The sequence below is a fragment of the Felis catus genome, chromosome D3 (assembly GCF_018350175.1).
Source record: "Felis catus isolate Fca126 chromosome D3, F.catus_Fca126_mat1.0, whole genome shotgun sequence".
NCBI classification, from domain to species: domain Eukaryota; kingdom Metazoa; phylum Chordata; class Mammalia; order Carnivora; family Felidae; genus Felis; species Felis catus.
This window is the reverse complement of record NC_058379.1, coordinates 64,954,480-64,975,159: the sequence shown is the minus strand read 5'-3', so window position 1 is coordinate 64,975,159 and position 20,680 is coordinate 64,954,480. Positions and strand designations below refer to the sequence as shown.

The following is a 20,680-nucleotide window of genomic DNA, read 5'->3' as shown; positions in this document are numbered from 1 at the left end:
TATCTACATAGGTTTATCCTCCAATAACTCGAGATTTGAATGGAGTCGTTCCATGTATTTTTATTCTATCTTGGACCTTACAGAGATTTAGTTACAGCAATATTCTGACCTTTTGCAATTTTATGCTCAGTTTTTGATAATTAACAATAAAATTAGCAGTAAACATTTTCTTAATGTTGATTCAAAACCACAACACTATATTTCACAGAAATAAATCAACAGCATTATTTATTAGCATTATCTACATTCTCACTTTTGTATTTCTTTTTAATATAATTCAAATAATTTCTCTTCCTTTTCCTTTCCATAGAAGGCAATTCACCGTTACCTACAGCTCTCTGTGTAAGATTGTGCTTGAGCCAAAAAAAAAAAAAAAAGATTGTGCTTGAGCCTTTGGAATAACACAACATGAATGAGATGCAGGATTTAATTTCAGGAGAACAACTGCCCCTCTGTTCTCAAAGACATGGTTTGTTGTATCTAAGAAACCACTTTATGTGGAGTTCACAGCTTATAATGGAACAACGTACTAAGTGCTTATTTTGTGCTCAGCATTGTGCTAAGTACTTTTCATCTATCATATAATTTCATTCTCAGAACATCCCTATGAAGGAGATATTAACCCCCTTGAGCAGATGAAACAACTAAGGAGTCTTCCCTGTTTGATTTGATTGGGGGAATCCCCATCCTATCCTTCAACATTCTAATGTAGCTGTCTTCACTCATGTCTTTGGGTATTTATTGAAAACATATTTTTTTGTCCATCTCCTGCTTTGTGCTGAAGCTGCATCAGGAACTGTGCCAGGAGCTGCAGGAAACAGAAGAATAAAATTCAAACCGTTTCCCCAGCATTCAAAATAAAGTTTTATGTATTATTAGGTGTCACAAAGTTCCAAACAGTGACATCCTAAAATCTTCATGGCTTAACACAATAGAAGCTAATTTATTCTCACCCCAATGTTTAGTGGGCTGCCTTCCACATGATGATTTTAGGATCCAGATTCCTTTCATCTGGTAGTTTTGCCATTTTTTGTGCTTTAGAATTTTTAAATTCTGGTTGGCAGGTTGCAGGGTGTGGGGGGAGGTGGGCAGGGAAGATGGGCTAAGCCAGGTCATGATATACATCATTCTATTCTACTGACCAGAACTCAAAGCATGGCCCTGTGCCATTTCAAGTGTGGCTGGAATAGGTAGTCTCACTATGTGCACAGAAGGGAAAGGAATGGACAGTGGTGAGCATGGAACACTCTGTCGATCAGCCCACTCTTCTGGGTTTCAAATATCCCTGCAGTTCTCCAGAAAACACTTGTCCCTGCCTCATGGAAGTCAGCCCAAAAGATCCATCCATTAGGTGCATCAAACTCAACATGCAGGAACTCTGGATCATGCACGTCCTACCCATGAGGTCCCTGTGTGACTCCCTATGATCTGGTGACTTATGCACTCTAAGGACAAGCTTTCTGCCCTCCCAACCCCACTGACACACCAACCCAACCCTCCATCTCCAATATACGTTGTAAAGGAGGAACAGGATAATGACTATAAGTCCCATCTACAAAGTTCCCCAAGAACTACGAAGTCTTGCTGGGCAGTCCTTGTAAAGGGAAAGTTTTGGATCAGACCTTAATTACGCATCTGGGAGAAATTCCTTTGTGCACTGTTTTTGGTGGCTCCCTTTTGAACATTTTCTCTGAACATATGTGAGGTCGGTGTTGGGGAGTTTGCCCTCCTTGAGGGCTGCCCATCATTTATTGCTTATGGTGCCAGTTTGAGAACTCAAAGTTTGCTTTAAGTCTGAAGTAGTCAGTTTTATTTCACAATACATTTTCCTCAAAAACATGGTAATCTTCAGGTCTATTTGCTTCTAGTCACTTCCATGTGTTAGTAGCCAACCCTCAATCTCTTTTCTAGTGATGAGTCTCAAACCCAAATTCTTTCTTCCTCCTCTCATGACTTTCTTTGTAAAGTAAATGGACAGTAAGCTTTAGGGTAAGGTGGGAGAGAGGACCTACATCCTTAATGTGATCTTTAGGAGTTGTCTGAGATTCTTTGAGTTACAAATAGAAAGACACATTGGGCCTTGCTGATCAGCAAGCTTTCCTTTAAAAAACAAAACACAGGGGCACTTGGGTGGCTCAGTCGATTAAGCATCCGACTTCAGCTCAGATCATGATCTCCTGGTTTGTGAGTTTGAGCCCTGCCTTGGGCTTTGTGCTTACAGCTCAGAGCCTGGAGCCTGCTTCAATTTCTGTGTTTCCCTCTCTCTGCCCCTCCCCTGCTTGCACTCAGCCTTGCTCTCAAAAATGAGCATCAAAAAAATTAAAAACAAAAACAAAAACACAGCAGATCAGAACAAAACTCAGACCAACAACAACAAAAAAGAGACACTGGCAAAGTTTAGAACAGGGTCATCCTCTAGTGCATGAAGTAACTGCTATTGAGCTAGTGTCTCTCACCTGCAGTGGGAAGGATAAGAACCACCTTGTCTTAGTTAAAAAAAAAAAAAGCCATGTGAAATAAATGAACTTGTGGAAAACAGGAAGACATTAACTGAATAATTTTGGAAGCCATTCATTCTCATTCATTATCATCTTGCAGCATCTTGTAAGCCTGTAAGTAAAAAGTTACCTAGTCGTCTTTGCAGGAAAGAGTGAGTGTACTAATTCTTACTGAAAGCTTCTGGAATATCCATTCCTTTCGGTTAGTAACTCACAAATGGAGCCTACCATTCCTCAGTCTTGCCTTCATGTACCTTAGATTGCTCTCCCTGCTAAATTCCCTAAGTTCTGCCATATTTTTATATAATTTTGCATTTTGGCATACAACAGACTTTTGAAAGATAGCACTTGAAGACACTGTCATCTAAAAATGCATTATAAAAGAAAAAGGATTTTACCAGATGACCTCTAAATCACATACACACGCATTGGAAGTGAATGTGGTTGAGTTCATGGGCTGCATATTACCAGTTGCTTACTGGGTTTGCTTTGGGCCCTGTTCATAAATCTGGGAAAGTCTGGGTGGGTGGTCGTATGAGGGCTCAAGGAAGTATAGACAGAAGTGATGGAGGTGATGGAGAATTTTACATTTCTCTGGAAATCATCCCAGAGATGACTCTCCTATTTTTGGAAAACTATACAGCGCAATAGAAGCAACACTGATTTCAAAGTTGGTAGGTTTCGTTTGAAGACCAGATCTGCTATTTATGAGCTATATAATCCTGAGCAGGTTACCTAACCTCCCTCCAGCTCATTTCCCTCATCTGTAAAATGTGGGATAATGATGATACATTCTTCAGAGCATTATTAGAAGGAACAAATGGACTAATGGAAGGGAAAGTGCTTTTCAAATGGCAAAACATTTTCAAATATGAGTAGTTATTATAATTGGCCCTCAATAAATGCTCTTTGAAAATAATGGTCACTTTCTAATCCCATTATTCCTTGAGGGATTGTGGATAAAGAGCATTAATCCCACAGGAACGGGGCTTGTTGGCACCTTCTCCTACTCAGCTCAAAGGAGTTGTGGAGAAGTGGGAGCAGGACTCACCTTAACCTGGCACTTTTTCTCCAAGTACTATGTTACCAGGTTAGAACTGATACAGAATACAGTATCAGTATGATGAAGTGCAAAGAGCATTGGGCTGAGAGCTCCGACACATGCTTTCATTTCTTAATTATTTCTTTCATTCATAGATTAATTCATCTAATATTATTGAGGGTCTATGATTTATCAGGCACTGTACTAATTTGTCCTAACTGTGTAGCTGAGTATTTTAGCCCCCTTTCATATTTATAGGAACTTGGGTCTATGATTTATCAGGCACTGTACTAATTTGTCCTAACTGTGTAGCTGAGTATTTTAGCCCCCTTTCATATTTTTAGGAACTTGGGAGTCATCAAGCTATTCATGTATTGGTTAACTCAGCTGCCCATAGTGATCAGCCCTGCCCTGTCTTTCTCATATAGTTTTTATGAGAGTAGCTTGGAGACTGCTTTGCAGAAATAAAAAGACTAGACAGTTATGAGGTGTTAGTGTCTTACTGGCATTTTTTGGATAGCCATTGGCATATAGCCTAGCTACTGTGCTTAGGTAGGACAGCCACAAAAGAAAGCTGATCATAAAGAAAGAAGGAACCTGGTTACGGTTTAATGACATTTTGTGGAATGCTGATGACTGGACCAAACATCTCTTCATAATTGAATATGGTGTGAAGCTAAGGCCGAGAAAAAAAGATGAAAAAGTGAATTCAAGGAGAACAGGAATAGGTGTGGGAAAATGGATGTGGTGGTGAGTTAGTTTTTAATATGCTGCTTCACAGAAGTGGACAGGCAGGCAAGTCATGTCTGATCAATACTGTGAGAACTTTGACATGGCATAACAACATGAAGCTGGCTTTGGTAGTTATATTAGCGTTTATACCACATTTTCTCAAGGTACTTTACAACACTCAATTGGGTAATTCCATCCCCACAAACTAGGTCAGCATTGCTATTTCTCTCTTCTCCCTCCAATCGCCTCCTTTTCTTAACTAGCTGAGGCTCTTAGTCACCAGGTCAAACACTCAGCCCTCAGTTATATGTGTCCCCATGAAACAATACATTGGCCTTAAAGGACAGACATAAGGAATGAGCCCGTGATGCTCTAACATCTTTTCAATGTTAGATGCCGTCTTACTTATTACACCTTAGCCTATGGAGACATAGTTATAATACCTTTAAAGAGTCACTTTCATGCCTCTTCTTGGCTTCTAAAAAGAAGTAAACGAGCTATCTTCATACTACATGGACTACTAGAAAAACGCTTGGATGCGTGACCCAGACAGTGTGTTTTGGTGTGGGTCCTGCCACATATTAGTTTACTAGAAGTGATCATTTCAACAAGTTACCTGCAATTCAACACACTTTGAAGACTTCTAAGCTTCAGAGTTCACCTTTGTAAAATGTGAATAATAATATCTGGACTGCTTTCCTCCCTGGTGATTTTTGAGAATGACATAAAATCATAATTTAGAGAAAACTGTATGGACAAATGTGCTAACTTTTATTGGTTAGCAAGGTTTTCATAACTAGTCAAAAATATGGCAACCGTATAGCGTTACCATCTCTCCTCCTGGCTTGTGGTCTGACATTACTAATTGATCATGTTACTTTCTCCCCCCTGAGCTAGGCCTTAACCTCAGAATCCTTTTTAACACAGCTTTCTTAGCTACCACTACTGACTAATTGAATTGGTACAGACAAGAAAAACATTGGCTGAACCCAAATCTAAATCTCTTCTGCTATTTGTATTTATTTTATGTTATTTTTAATAGGTTATATATCCATATGATTCTAAAAGTATTTTTTAAAAAGTGAGCAATCTTCCCTAGTCTTCTTGGTTTCTTCTATTTCTAAAATAAAAATTTCATTCTTTGGCTTATTTATATGCTCTGATAAATATTATCTCAGGAAAAAGAGAAAAATACAGTTAGATAGATCAGGAGGTGTAAAGTTATGAGTCAAGACAATTCATTTCATTGTAATTCTTGGTAACACCTTGCCTGGGAAATCTAATCTGTTAAAATCTAATTGTTTAGCCTATATCCCATACTAGGTAAACTCTATGTAAATAAAAAATGCCCTTGAGTACAGTTAAATTGAATCTAGGTTCTCATGTGACTCGGCCATGTTCCAAATATTAGCTTCTGTTTTCAGCTTCTGAATGTCTTTCTAGCTTGAAATGAACAAAGAAAATTCATAGAAATAGTATTAACATCACTAACACCTGGGATGACTAAAACACTTAAAACTTTTTTTTTTTTTTTTACAGATTTTTAACAGACTCTTTTTTGCAAGGCTGGACTGGAAAGGCAGGTAGGCAAGGTGAGTGGCTGAGAAAAATTCCCATGTTCAATGGGGATGCTTTGGTAAGATTTAGACCAATGAAGCAGAGTCAGTGAAAATTCTAGCATACAGAGATCCATTTTCTAACTCCTGATTTAAAGGTATATCATGTGAAAGTGATAGACTACTGTGTCAGGCTGCCTGTGGCAAACTTGGTATAATTGCTATCCCCTTCTATGGTGTCTTCTGCATTGTTGAGAGGAAGTGAGAGACTTCTCTGTGGTTTCAAGTTAAAGTTTGTCAGTGAGAGATGTTCACATGTTATTTGGTAACAAGAAAATAATGGGATGTCACTATTCTTTGGAGGTTGTTACAGCCAGATTCAGGGGCAGATGAATTACTGAAGGTTAGGTCTTGGTGAGGTGTAGAGAAGTCACTTGGTTTACTTCTGAGAACTGAGAGATTTGGGACAAACTTCTGAGGGATTTTTTGAGAATTGAAACAGTTCTCCAGAAAGTTCTTGAAACTCTCTGCGTTGGTGCTTCAGGTAAGATCTTTAGGGTCAGCTTCCCCAAACTGTGCTTCTAAGTTCTTCTGATAAGCCCCTATTTCCTGATATATTCTTTATACATGGAATAGAGTGGCTTGTATTTTTTGAATGAATTCTAACTAGTAGATTTTTTTTTTCAAATTGGTTCTGGGATAATTAAACATTAAGGATGAAACTGTCATATTGATTCTCCCATAGGATTATAATTGGAGGCAGTAACAACTTCAGTGCAGGTGGAAGATGGGTCATAGATAGTCCATAATATGCAGTAGCAAAACACTTATTTACATTATCACTTCTAATTTCCTGGAGTTATGTATCCTCAGGAGGCAAGACTTTGGTAGGCTATGTAGCAATAGTAGTAATAGTAATAAAACTTCATGGTGGAAATAAATAGTATAAGAAATGTGGAATAGAGCCAGCTTCTTTTGAGTGCAATGTAAAGCTTGGAAAAAGAAACTCAATACCATGGTTTTAAATTAGTTATTCAAGGAATGGGATAAGAAACAAAGACTATGACTTTAGTTACAGTCTTGAGGAATTCTTTATCTTGTAGCCACTGGCCAATATTTCTGAAACCCAATAAAAAATATAATCCTGTGAGTGGGTAATTTGAAATTCAAAGTGAATGTGTAGACTTATCAGGTCTCTTATATTAAAGTTACAGCATTTACCAAGAAGGAATGGAAACTTGAAAATCATGAGGAGAAATCTGGGCAGATTTCAATGAATTTAAGTATCAACACCCCAAACCTGCTGGGCCTCCCTTGCCAGCAGAAGCATCGCTATTTTTTTTTCCTACGTGACCACACCATAGTGATTTTAATTCAGGCACTCACCTTGCAAGAAATGCAGACTCTCTTTTAGACCCATGGACTACCTTTCTTTACTTCCAGAACCATAATTAGACTTAAATCCTAGTAAAACCCAGGAGGATAAGAATAAAGCATAACTTATGATTAGAAAGTTCCATATACCCAAGAAGAATTTCAATATTTTGTCAATTTATAGTGGTTTGTATGTAGAAATAGATTATAGGTGTTAGACCAGTGAATAAAGAGTTTAAGGTTGAATTGGCATAATCACAGTAGAAAGTCATAGCCCCTGACCCAATTCTCAGACTCAACTCCACAGATCCTGTGATTCTTAAGTAAAGGAAAATTTGTGACCATAGTGAAGAAGGACTCTGCTCCAACATTTATATCATGTATCCTCCTCCTGCTCTTCCTCAGATTGAGTTGTGGTCATCAATAAATGTGATGATGCACTGAGGAATACCTAGAATTCTGAGTGATTTCTTGACATCTAAATTAATGCCAATTCTAGAGGATTCAAAATGTCTTTTTAGTCTACAGATGTAAAAAGCAGAAGTTTATAAAGGTAAAATAATGGACTTTTGGCTTAGGTTCTATTTCAAAATAGGTTCAGTGATACCCGAAACACCACTAGTTATGTTCCTAGCTTCTGAATGAGTAGTTGGAATAAGCACACTTAGAAAGTGGCAAAATCTTCCATGTTGGCTTCCTGACCTCTGGAAAGATAGGTACAATGATGAGAACCAAATGGTAGTTTGGTAGAAAACCATAATCAATATAACACACTAGGAAAAATTTCAGAGATTAGTGATATGTTCAGAGATTTGGAATATACATTCCTGCTTTGCCCAAAAGAGATAGAATTTGGAGAATAAACGTCAATTTTTGTAAACTTAACCAAGTGGCTTCATCAGACGTAACTGCTCTTTCAGTTGTAGTTTTTGTTATTATTGTTTTGCACTTGAACAAGCCAGTTAAATCCCTGATGTCTGGCATTCTGCTATTGCTGCTTTGGTGATTATTTTTATCTTCTATACCTGTTAGCAAAAAAAAAAAAATCTATAAACAGTTTGCTTTTGCTTGGCATGGATAACAGTATAGCTTCTCTGTCCTACCTCAAATGATACCAACTCTGTCACAATTTAGCATGCAGGGACCTTGATTCTGTCACCATTACACAGGGAATGATGCTAATCTGTAACATGAATGATATTATGGTGCTTAGAAATGGTGATCACAATGCAGCAAATACCCTAGATAGATGTCTTAGTAAATCATATGGAAGCCACAAAGGTGGAAAATAATGGCCGTAAAAATTCAGATATCTTCCATTTTGAGGAAGTTTTTAGGTGTTTAGTGGTCTGGGCATATTGAGATTTCCCTGCAAGGTGAAGAAAAAATTCCTGCACCTTGTACCTATCACCTCTAAGAAAGGGGCACAGCATCTCTGGGCCTCTGAATTCTAGGAATAGCAGATAGACATGAGTGCATGCTAATCTGACCCATATATCTGTTACCAGTATTGAGTTGGGCCCAGATAAACAAACATAAAGCTTTCTAGAAGGCAGGAGGTGCTCTGCTTCTTGAGTTATAGGACCAAGTAGATCCAGTAGTGCTCCAAGTGTCTTTAAGAGATGGGGATACTATGTAATATCAACAGGAGAATCATGCCCAAATCTTTAGGAAACTGGACAAAGTTATGCTGGGATTTTTTTTTGGGGGGGGAGAACAGGGGCACATACTATGATTCTTTTGGAAAGCAACTGCTGTTTTCTACAGGGCTCTGGCAGCGATAGACACTTAATCATGGGATACTATGTGTGACATGATCTACCTTTAATTGGTTACTATGTGACTTTCAAAGTCATTAATCTGGGCATACTCAGAAACATGGAAATAAAATATACATGTTCAGGCTTGATAAGACTCTGAATACATAATTGAGGTATATGAGTATATGACCAAGACTCTCAGTTAATTTATTTTTTTATTTTTTTAAATGTTTATTTATTTTTGAGAAAGAGAGGTGGGGGGAGGGGCAGAGAGAGGCGGAGACACAGAATCTGAAGTAGGTTCCAGGCTCTGAGCTGTCAGCACAGAACCCAATATGGGGCTCGAACCCACGAGCTGTGAAATCGTGACCTGAGCTGAAGTTGGACGCTTAAGACTGAGCCACCCAGATGTCTCTATCTCAGTTAATTTTGCTTCATAGCAAGGAACCTCCAAATTTAACAGTTTAAGGGGTGCCTGGGTGGTTCAGTCGGTTGAGCGTCCGACTTCAGCTCAGGTCATGATCTCACACTCCGTGAGTTCGAGTCCTGCGTCGGGCTCTGTGCTGACAGCTCAGAGCCTGGAGCCTGTTTCCGATTCTGTGTCTCCCTCTCTCTCTTCCCCTCCCCTGCTCATGCTCTGTCTCTCTCTGTCTCAAAAATAAATAAAAGCATTAAAAAAACTAAAAAAAACCCCAAATTTAACAGTTTAAGATGCAACTATTTATTTATCTTACATCTCTAACGATCTATAGATCACTTAAGTCTTTTTATCTGTGGGCCAGCTTCACTGATCTTTCTGCTGGGTTTGCTCATATGTCTTCTTCTGTCACCTGGCAGCTGAATGATCTAGGTTGGCCTCAGTCACCCGTGTAGCTGTTCACAGGTCATCAGCTGGAACATTTGAGGTGACTTTATTATATATCTCTTATTCAGGCTAGCCCAGGATTTTTCACATGGAGATTACAGAATTCCAAGAAATACAAGTAGAAGCTGTGAGATTTCTGGAGGCCTATTTTCAGGACCGAAACAAAGTTATTTCTGCCACATTCTATTTGATAGCAAGGATATTAAGTTATCCCAGATTCAAGAGATGGGAAAATAGATTCCACCTCTTAATATTAGGAGCTTCAATGTGTCATTGCAATTTTAACAATGTACCTAGACTTTCATGGCACTTCTTTTTGCCACATTAATAACTCTTCCTCAATCAACATGTATGGCTTCATGGGAAGTTCTCTACTTCCAGACAATTAAGGAAGAATAAAATAGACCTGCTTTATAAATAATTCTGCACAGTATGGTAGCACCACCCAAAAAATGGGTGAGTGAGTACAATGGCCAGTCTCAGGAGAGTAGTTGAGGATAGTGGTGAAGAGAAATTCTACAAGTGTGCAGAAGTTTGAGTATTTCACTTCTTTGTTCACTTTTTCTATAGGAAAGATGATGAAGGATACACATTTATTCAGGCATGATTAAGCTAGGTGGTCATGGACTTAGTAGGAAGAAGATCAGAATGTTGGTAATAACAAAGTCTGTGGGAGAAGTTGGTGGAAAGGTCTCACAGAATGCACAGAAAATATGGCGATATTTATGTCCCAATAAATGCTCACCAGATAGTAACTCCTGGTAAGAGGTTCCCCAAGTTCAGGTGGCTGAGAAGACCTACGCTGCTGTGTCAGTTAGCCTCCTTCCTGATACCTCAGTGTTGCTCAATGATTTCATGAACAATGGGCCCATAGTGGCAGGGGTGGAGTTATATATGATGTCAACAATATGGCCTTTATTCATTAAGCCTGATCTGTCTGCTACATAGCTGAATGCCAAACCTGCCTATAGAAAAATCAACAACGAAACCCTTATGTGGTTTCAAACAGGTAATTAGATTGAACCTCTTCCCCACCAAGAGTAACAAGGTATCTCTACTAAAATAGATGTAGCCTAGGTTTGTATTTGATTTCCCTGCCCTCAGTGGAATTTCTATAACCATCATTTTTTTTTTTTTTTTTTTGACAACCAGTCATAGAGTACCCTGCCAGGTAAAGATTCATCAAAAGCTGAGGTGCTGAATGAGGACAAAGGAAACATGGAATGTATGATGTAAGAAGGAAATTATTAAGTCAACCCTGGATATGTGATCAACATCAGAAAGGAGAACTTTGGAGTTATGCATATTTTCTTCCTTGCTTTTATGTACTTTACATGTTTACCTATCCTTTTCTCTCACTTTCCCAATCTGCGATTTCTAATATATGTTAATTGTAGGTTAACCTATAATTCAGGGCTTAAATTACAAGATACTAATGGAAATTTTGTCTGAGTCTTAAAATGGAGGGCATTATTGAAAGATGAAAGGACATATAGGGTTTTGTGTCTACTTTTTGGGCAAAGAGTGAGCAAAAGTTGATGATTGTATGATATATAACTGCACTGTGACAGGTCACAATGATGCTAATACTTTATTTGAAGGTTAAAGTGGGCAAAATAGGCATGTAGGAATGGATGCTGGGTTGGCAAATGGTGTCATCTGTCTGTAGTACTGGACTGTCTATTGTCAACTTGGTACCAATATCATACCCTTCTGAGGTCTCTTTTGCAGAGGAAAATCCAATGTCTGCATTTCCCAGGATCTTTTTTCGTGTATAATTTTAGTTTAGCATTTTCTACTTACATAGATTTGGGAGAAAAAAGAGAAGGAGAAGTCACTATTCTCTGGAGATCATTGCTACCAGATCTGTGAATAAATGTGAGATCTGCAGGAGTTTTCCAGTGAGTTCTTCAGAACTACTGTTTACTGCTGCAGATTGAGATTGTTGGTGGGAGCTTCAAGGAGACTCTTGTGGATTTAATGGAGTTTCTGGCAAGCTCTTATAAATTGTATTTTGGGGATTCAGGCTGAAATCTTCAGCTTTGGCTTCAAGGAACTTTGTTCTCCAAGCTCTTACAAAAGCTGTATAAGCTCATAATTCTTATATAAAACTCTATATTTCCAGAATGGCTTCTATTTTCTTTCCTGAAACAATTGGAAGGATCTATAGTGACTCTTCAGACTGATGATTACCAGTATTGATGAAAAGGAGTCTGTTAGTATAGTTTGTATCCTATAAGGGAGAGCATGCATAACAGCAAATACTCTACATTTAGTAAGGTTTTCTTAAAATGAATTTGTATTTAATAAATAGTAATAGAATCTCTACACATTAAAATACATTGTTGAGATGCTACTCATTCAATTTACTGGGAAATGAATCCTTGTATTTGATCCTTGTCTCTCTTAGCTGCCCATGTAACACCCCATCCCAGGGAAGAGAAATAGAAGATTGTGTATTTGAAAACTAATGTTGTAGCTCAATATCGTCACTTTTTTGATAAGAAGTTTGAAATTTAGGGAAAGTGATAGCCTTTGATTATTCAGCTAGGACCAAAACAAGGGCATTCTCAGTTATAATAGAAGACAGTTTCCAATAAAAAGTATCTCTAGCCAAAAAAGTCATAAGTCTACAATTCTTTATGACTATTTTTCCCATCTCTGAAGATTTCTTTTGGGATAAAAAATATTTTTGAAAATGCAGACACCTTGAAAAATAGAGTAGAAGTATGTTAGTTACACATGCTTCTATGTAATGATTTTCTCTCCAAAACTTGACTTAGCTGAGCCAATGCAAATGGTGGACCTCACTGGGCTGAAAGGCAGTGATCTCTCATTCAAAGTGACACTTTGTAGGATAAGGCCAACCTCATGCAGGGAATGAGTTTATGTAGCCAGGTTTAATTCCAGGAATATAGATACTGGGCTGTTAAGAAAAGGGTACAGAAAGGAAACTTGGGAGAAACTTCCCAATGGCATATTCAGCCTAAATTGGAGGTTTGTCCACGATTGGCTTTGAAAAGAGATAGGAACCATTATAAATTATCAAATCAAAGGAACTGTAAACATTGAATAGTAAAACTACATCCTCAATTTACTACCTTCATATACAACAAATGTTCATTTGCTGTCTATCACATTTCAGGAAGTGTTTTATGTGCTAAAAGAAGCCTAAGAAGACCATGCAGTGAATAAAACAGCCAGCCCCTTGTCTCATGGAGTTTACATTCCAGTTGCTATGCTGGATGTATGAGAAGCAAAAGATAGGGTGTCCATATTCAAGAAGCTTATAATTTTCGGGGGAGACAAAGATAATATGACCAAAAGAAAATACAAGATTAGGTTCAATGATTCAGATGATATGAGAAAGACAAGGGATAATTTTTCCACGAAGAAGGCTGTGGAATAGTCCAGAAGAAAAACCTGCATGAGTACATGAAGCAGTTGTACAACTGCTATGAATACTTTGGTTTTCATATTTGCCATAGCAGCCCTCAATATATTGGGGCAAATGGTTTCAAAGTGGAAATTTAAGTACCTTGTCCATGAAATAAGTATACTGTCAGTTCATTCTATATAGATGCTCAAAATCAGTTATTTCTGAGGCATTGGTGGCACCTTAGAGGCTCTGCTAGGTATAGAGACCATGCCTTGAGTCTAACTTGGCAGTCTGGTCAACGTCTGGCAGGTAAGAGTTGCTTCCAGAGGAAACTGGGAAAGTTGAGGATTCTCTCCACACTCCATGGGCTAACAGAGGAGAGAGGTGAAGCTCAATGTGAACAGTAAAGACAATAGAGGCCAAGACGGTATCATCTGGCTATCCAGGTCAGATCTAGAGTCCAGGACGTCAGAGAATTGATGAGAATGAATTCTCCAGAATGCAAGAGATATTGAAACTGGGTTGGTATCCTTGGCTGACTTTCTTTCATTTATTCATTTGTTCTTCCAGCTATTCAAAATGCACTGGGCACTGTGCATACTACTGCACCATCTGTTGGGGGAAAATGAAGAGGAACAGATACATTGCCCTACACCTTGATAAGCACCTGCAACACGTGCATGTGCGGGCTGCTGGAGGAGTGCACTGGAGGAGCTTTCATTCTTACCACTGTGTGGGTGGGCGAGGAAGAACAGGTGTGAGCATTTGCCAACAGAGGCACCCATAGAGCCCCCAGGTGTTCATGCTCCTGCTTAATGTCAGGGCCAAGGAGAGGCCTTTTGGGATTTTCTTTTGGTAAGTAATTAATATACGTTTCAAGTTAAATGCCAAGAGCATGAAAAGACCTCGCAGGTGCTAAGTGTTATTATAACATATTAAAATAATGAAAGCCTTACTCATCTTGCTTTGCCTAGCTTAGTGGTTATTCTCAACACCGCCTGCAGGTTAGAATCACCTAGGGAACTTTGAAAAAAATGCCAATGCCCAGGCCTCATCTCTAGATATTGGATTTAATGGATTTTTGGTGATGCCTGAGCAAGGGGGAGGGGAGGGAAGTGAAGAAACTTCCCAGGTGATTCTAATGCACAGAGTTGTGATCTAGTGCAAGCAACTCAAAGTATTCTTTTCATTTTCTCCTTTTCCTAATAGTTTTCTGAGACTCAGCTTAATTCTCATCTCCTCTGTGAAGTCTTCCCTGATGTGTTCATCTCTTTGTAAACTACTGAACTTCACCATCTGTAATACTCAAGAACTTTCTGACCAACATACTGAGCTACTTAAAAGATCAGGGGCTATAACTTTTATTGCTCTTGCATCCTAGAAATTTGACTCTTAGATTTGGTTAAATTATCCAGACTGTGGGTCAGAAGTATAATTGTTTTTAATGTCTGTTGATGCTTTACACAGAAATTGGAACATTTCATAGAATATTAGTGCTGCAAGGGAACTTAACGAGCCCTAATCAGATCCTCCTCATTCTATAAATGAAAATATTCAAGGGCAAATCATTTCTCTAAGTTCATAGCATTGCTGTGTCCCTAGTCATAAATTCTCTGAGCACATTCTTTCTGATGCCTCAGAGGTTCTCAGGTCACACTTTGTGGCATTAGAAGAAGACTGTCACAATATTATACTTTTCCTAGAGTCTTAATGATGATAAAAAACAGAACAGAAATCAGGCTATCTAAAGCTCAAGATTTAAGTTGAATGAGTACTTGAGTCCCTAGAAATGCAAGTATAATGAAGAAGCTGATGTTTAGGTTAAATAGTTCATAACCATGGGCAGTTTCATCCCCAGAGCAGCATTTGACAACGTGTACAGACATTTTTTGTTCTCACAACTGGAATGGGTCCTATCTGCATCCAGTGAGTAAAGGTCAGAGAGCCTGCTAAATATTCTGCAATATGTAGGATAGCCACTCACAACAAAGAATTGTCCATCCATGAATGTTAATACTGCCAAGGTTGAGAAACCCTGCAATAGATATTTTTGCCGCCTTAGGAGAGAGGGCAAGGCCAAGGACAAAGAAGAGAGAGCCACCGTTAACTCCAAACAGAATGGCCTGCAAGTATGATAAGCTGGGGTGAGGCCTGAGAGAAGCATTCTGTGATAAGATGGAGGTCTTGATGGATGCAGTGATATATGCATCATGTTAATAAGAATTCTTACAAGGAGGCTCTGAGTCTGTCATTCAGAAGAACCCATTGTCTTATGCCCAAAGTCCTCTGCAGATAACTTGTGATTCTTTTGCATCTGAAAGCCATCCACCTGTTCTGGAGCTCCAGCATTAAGCTCAGTATTATGGACTGAATGTTTGGATCTCTCCCAAATTCATATGTTGAAGCTCTAACCTTCAATGTGACTGCATTTGGAGAAAAGGCTTTAACAGAAGTAATAAAGGTTAAATGAGGTCATAAAGGTGGGGCCCTGATCCATAGAATTATTGTTCTTATTAAGAAGAGACACTGGAGAGGCAGCAGGGTGGCGCAGTCGGTTAAGCATCTGACTTTGGATCAGGTCATGATCTCATAGCTTGTGAGTTCAAACCCCATGTTGGGCTCTGTGCTGACAGCTCGGAGCCTGGAGCCTGCTTCAGATTCTGTGTCTCCCTCTCTCTCAGCCCCTCCCTTGCCCCTCCCCGGCCCCTCCCCTGCTTTCAGTCTGTCTCTGATTCTTAAAAATAAATAAACATTAAAAAAATAAAAAAAAAGAAGAGACAATGGAGCTCCATCCCTCTTTGTGCACTCAGAGGAAAGGCCATGTGAAGATTGCTGTATAAAAGCCAGGAAGAGAAGCTTCATTAGAAGCAGAACCCTTCCAGATCCAGATCTGGGACTTGCAGCCTCCAGGACTTTGAAGAATGAATTTCTGTTGTTTAAACCTCTCTCCACCCTCCTGTGTGTGTGGTATTTGGTTACAGCAGCCTGAGCAAACTAAGATATTCAGGAAGCCTGGACAATTAGAAAAAGAACAGAGCATTATTATCATCTCTAAAGTTGCAGAAAATGTCTTATGGGGGAAACAGCAAGAGAATGAAGTCCTGGCCTTTTCCCAATGAATACTATTAGTGTGAGACCTCTACCCCAACCCCTTCACCCAGCTCTATCTCCTAACGACCCCTTTCCAGTAACACCCATTTCCAAATGACTGTGGTCTTATGCTAGTCCTCTTAGATGCTCAAGCCTATTTTCAACAGAAGCACAACATATTGAATAATGCAATTAGGAGATATTTAAATAAAAGACGGGTAAACTACTTTCATGGCCTAAGGATAAAGTATCAGGAACCAACCATTAATAATATTAATTTGTTTTCTTAAAGCCTTTAGTGCAGTATTTTTAAAAACTGGGTTTATGTAAGAATTATTTAGAATGTATGTTAGAGATCCAGATTCGTGGATCCATCCATCACCTGGTCCTGGTTTAGTGGATTTGAAACAGGGTCCCAGAATTTGTTAATAAAATCATGGGGATTTCAAAACAGGGGATCCACCAATCACACTAAGAAACACTGTATTCATATTTCACAAGGGATTTTTCAAGGGCTGTGGATTTTGGAAATGGAGAAGAAAAAAAAATTAGGAGGTGGAAGAAAAGGAAAGGGACTGGGAAAGACTGGGAAATAAAAAGGAAAGTGAGATATAGTTCTGATATAAATAAAGAGTGAGGGCACCCATGGGGAAGAATTGCATTTTAGGGCAAGTCACAGTGAGAAGGGATGAAAGCTACTGGGACTTTGTAGCAAGAAGGTCCAGTTTATTTGGTCTTATAACTTGCTCCTGAATTCTGGCCTTGGCATTTGCAATTGTTGGCAGGGACAGCTATTATTTAATTCTGTCTCTCAGTTTAAAACTTAGAACCAGCAAAGAGCCCTCTATAGATCCTCTCTTTGGTTTACTAGGAGTATTCAGGAGAAAAATTTCAGGAAATGTAAGTGCAAGTGAGAGGATGGGAATCAGGCCAGATGAAGATATGTTGGCAGACATATTCCATAGACATATCCCATAGACATATTCCATAGGATATCCTATGGGCATATCCCACAGACATCTGCAACCAGACTGTGCCAAGAGAATGAAACTCTCAAGGAAAACTATACTATGTATCCACACATTCTGTGTTCCTTAATGTTTGTTGAACCTAGGTGAAATCAGGTTTAAACAAATGTCAATCACTAAAGGGAGGTGGTTGTGTTTAAATCTGGGAGAGCTGTGGATGTCTGGGGGAAACCCACTTCCTGCCTCAGTGATGGTGGTGATGGGACAGTGGAGAGGGACTACAGAGTAGATACAAGTATACTGGATTTCTATTGCCAATTTTGTTACACTAGAAACTAGATTTCCCAGAATCTCGGGGAATGTCTAAGGTTTTCTGGGTTGGGTTCAAAAGTGAAGTTGCATGAGATTTGGGAGGTGGATATGAAACAGAAAATGAAGGTTGTCAGTGAGAAGTGATGAAAGATAGACACAGAGGTGCACGTGGGTTTCAATTTATTCTTGATCTCAACTGGTGGACTTGCTGACCAATAGCATCCATGGTCTGCCATCTTACCCTTTCCTGCAAACTCACAGAGGTAGCACTTACACAGAGCCAAATGCCTTCTGCATACATCTACAGCCTTCTTCACAGCTGGACTCCAGCATCTAGACACTCCTAACCTCCAGATGTTCCTGTAAGCTCCAATTCATTCAGGCATACCATGCTAGTTAAGGACCTCTCTGACCCTTCCACTCTAAACCTTTACTTTTCCAGTGACTCCCTCAATCACATAGGGTCTAATCCTTTTTTGGAAATTCCTTATTCCATGACAATTGTGATGATACTATTTCCTTCACTAAACCCCGATTAATACAACCTCATATCACTCCCCTCCACTAACCCTCCCAACATGCACAAGCCTCATGGGCCTTCAAAGCACAGAGACCATTGGGGAAGGGACAATTTCCAAATATCCTAAAGAGAGCTCTTCCTGTAAGTAAGAGTGTCTGCATCTGAGAACCATCTCTTAGTCAGTGCTAGAGAAAGGTAGGCTGAGTAGAGCTATTACTTTGTAACAATATGAAATTAGAGACATCCCTCAGTTTATAAAGAACTTGGATTGAGACACACAGCCTTCAGAGATAATTGTAAAAGCTGCTGAGCCCACATAACTGTCAGTGACCCTAACCCTGAATATAAGCTTGGAACACTAGGTGAAGAAGCCTAGTGACAGACAGGTGGATGTGCTCTGTCTGGACAAGCCACCCAGACAGAGAAAATTGCTTTAGAGGAATGATCGTAAATGCAGGTGTCAAAGAGACTATCAGAGGGTGTGAAAGTGGCAACTTAAAAGATAATCCAAGGGGCATCTGGGTGGCTCAGTCTGTTAAGCATCTGACTTCCACTCAGGTCATGATCTTGCGGTCTGTGTGTTCGAGCCCCATATCAGGCTCTGTGCTGACAGCTCAGAACCTGGAGCCTGCTTTGGATTCTGTGTCTCCCTCTCTCTCTCTGCCCCTCCCCCGCCTGCACGCATGTGCTCTCTCTCTTTCAAAAATAAATAAACATTAAAAAAATTAAAAAAGAAAAGGTAATTTAAGATGCTCCAAAGACAAAGAGAGACCTTCTACAGGGCAGATAACACATTACTTTCCCTTTTCAAGGGACTGGAGATTTCAATTGCAGCATGCTCACAGCCAAAGGAGACTATGGAGAAATCTCATTTTGGGTCAGTAATACCAGAGGTTGGGGGTACTGTGTCCCATCATTCTCATGGGGTCAGTGCTAACCAAACTCTGCTTTGGATTGGTAGTCTGCGGGACTTGGGACGTTTCAGTATCCTTCCCAGACAGAAGTAGATGAGCAAAGAGAGTAGGGATAGCCACAGCTATGACTGAACTTTAAGTTAGTAAGCAAAATCCATCCTTATTTTGTTGACAGAGCTGTTTCTATTCTTTGCCTTTTCCATTTGTTTTATAGAAAATGCTCTATGTGAGGATTTTGAATTGTACTGAGGCCAGGCTGATGAGAAAGTATATTTTTCCAGCTGCAGACCAATGGGTAGACAAGGATCTGGATCTTTCCTGAAGTTTTGTGGCAATAGCATCATTTACCCTTCCCATAATTGGTGGGCATCATGACTGCACTACATGTACATAGAGGGATGAATATTCAAACTCAACAGAGGGCAGCTGAGAGTTCCTTCTCCTTCTCACCTGGTGAGAACCTCACAGTTTTTCTTTCTCCTCTCTCTTTTGGAAGCTCTCATAGGAAAATTCTCTCTCCTCTTCTTCCAGCAAGAGAAAAAAAATCACTCAGTTCAAAGGATCTGAAGGATTAGCCTGAGGTCCAAACCTGTGTGCTGGCCCTGCCTTTAAGTGCAATTATCTCCCACCTGCTGCTTCACTCAATTATCAACAAACCTAAAAATGTCTTCCACCTTCATCCCAAATGTGACAGTCCTCCAAGCAGCTGGCTAGCTGAAGGCAACAGCTGGATGAGCCTAGGAGGTGCTCTGGAGGTGTAATGTTATCCTGTGATTATCACACCTTCTTCTTCCAGGGGCACAGCAACTTGTAACTATTGTCCTTCTTTCTGCTTTACATGTAAATAAAAGGAGGGGAATGCCTTGATTCCCTTAAGCTGACACTTGAAATCATGTTCCAACTGGGAGATTGAAGCTTCCAGGTATCTTTAAAATGCTAATGAGCTCTGAGATGTTCATTGTGAGGGGCTTCCAGGGGAGTTCTGCTGGTGCCCAGGGTTGCTGTGGATGGTAGAGAGCTCTGTCCCTATGTTCCTATGTCTTCCTCTTTAGCTCTTTCAATTTACCTGAAGACTGGAATTCTTTTTATCCTAGCTTCTGGTGCCACCACCAGACCAGTCCTCTAGCCCTCCAGCTCCCTTAGATAATCCTGTACAATATATGGTGGCGTGAAAATTTTGAGGCAAGCAAAGCTGATCTTGAGTTCATTCCCATCTGGGCTCATGGAGGCAAGAACTTTATAGGGGATGGGACTAGCAAAGACAAAAGTAGAAAGTGGAAAACACTGAATGGTGGAACCTGGGAAAGAAGCTAAACTTTAGCCCACAAAGAAAAAGCAGGAGTGGGAACTCAGTCAGGGTCAGACCCTGCTTCACACAATAGAAGACCCTGATTCCAATGAAGACTGGCATTTCTGAGATCACTAGGGCCAGAAGTAGACTGGAGCTAATGAGAAGAAAGTCATGGGATCTAGTGCTGGTGACCTTCTGAAACTGTCATACGGACAACTTTTCCCAAGAGCAGGGCTTGTCTGGAGGGCCTGAGTTCTCTTTTACCTCAAGGAAGCATCTCTATCAATCTTAAAAGCCTAGTACTCAGAATTCTCACAATTTTCCTCTCACAGACTTTTTGTTTTTGTTGTCCACTACCCTGATTGTTTTCTCACCCAAA

At 39.7% G+C, this 20,680-nt stretch overlaps 2 long non-coding RNA genes across 3 annotated transcripts in view; one reads left to right on the top strand and one right to left on the bottom strand.

Annotated features, from left to right (window-relative positions):
- LOC109493059 overlaps positions 1–20,680 on the top strand; it is a 58,233-nt gene that overhangs the window by 17,007 nt on the left and 20,546 nt on the right. For both annotated transcript variants that reach the window (XR_006588329.1, XR_002147084.3), the window contains exons 2-3: positions 5,812–5,864; positions 13,777–14,061. This is a non-coding gene — a long non-coding RNA (uncharacterized LOC109493059). The remainder of the gene's footprint in view (positions 1–5,811; positions 5,865–13,776; positions 14,062–20,680) is intronic.
- LOC123381412 lies at positions 414–7,322 on the bottom strand. The gene is made up of 2 exons (XR_006588330.1): positions 7,215–7,322; positions 414–808 (listed from the first exon to the last, which is right to left on the bottom strand). It is a non-coding gene; the product is annotated as an uncharacterized LOC123381412 (long non-coding RNA).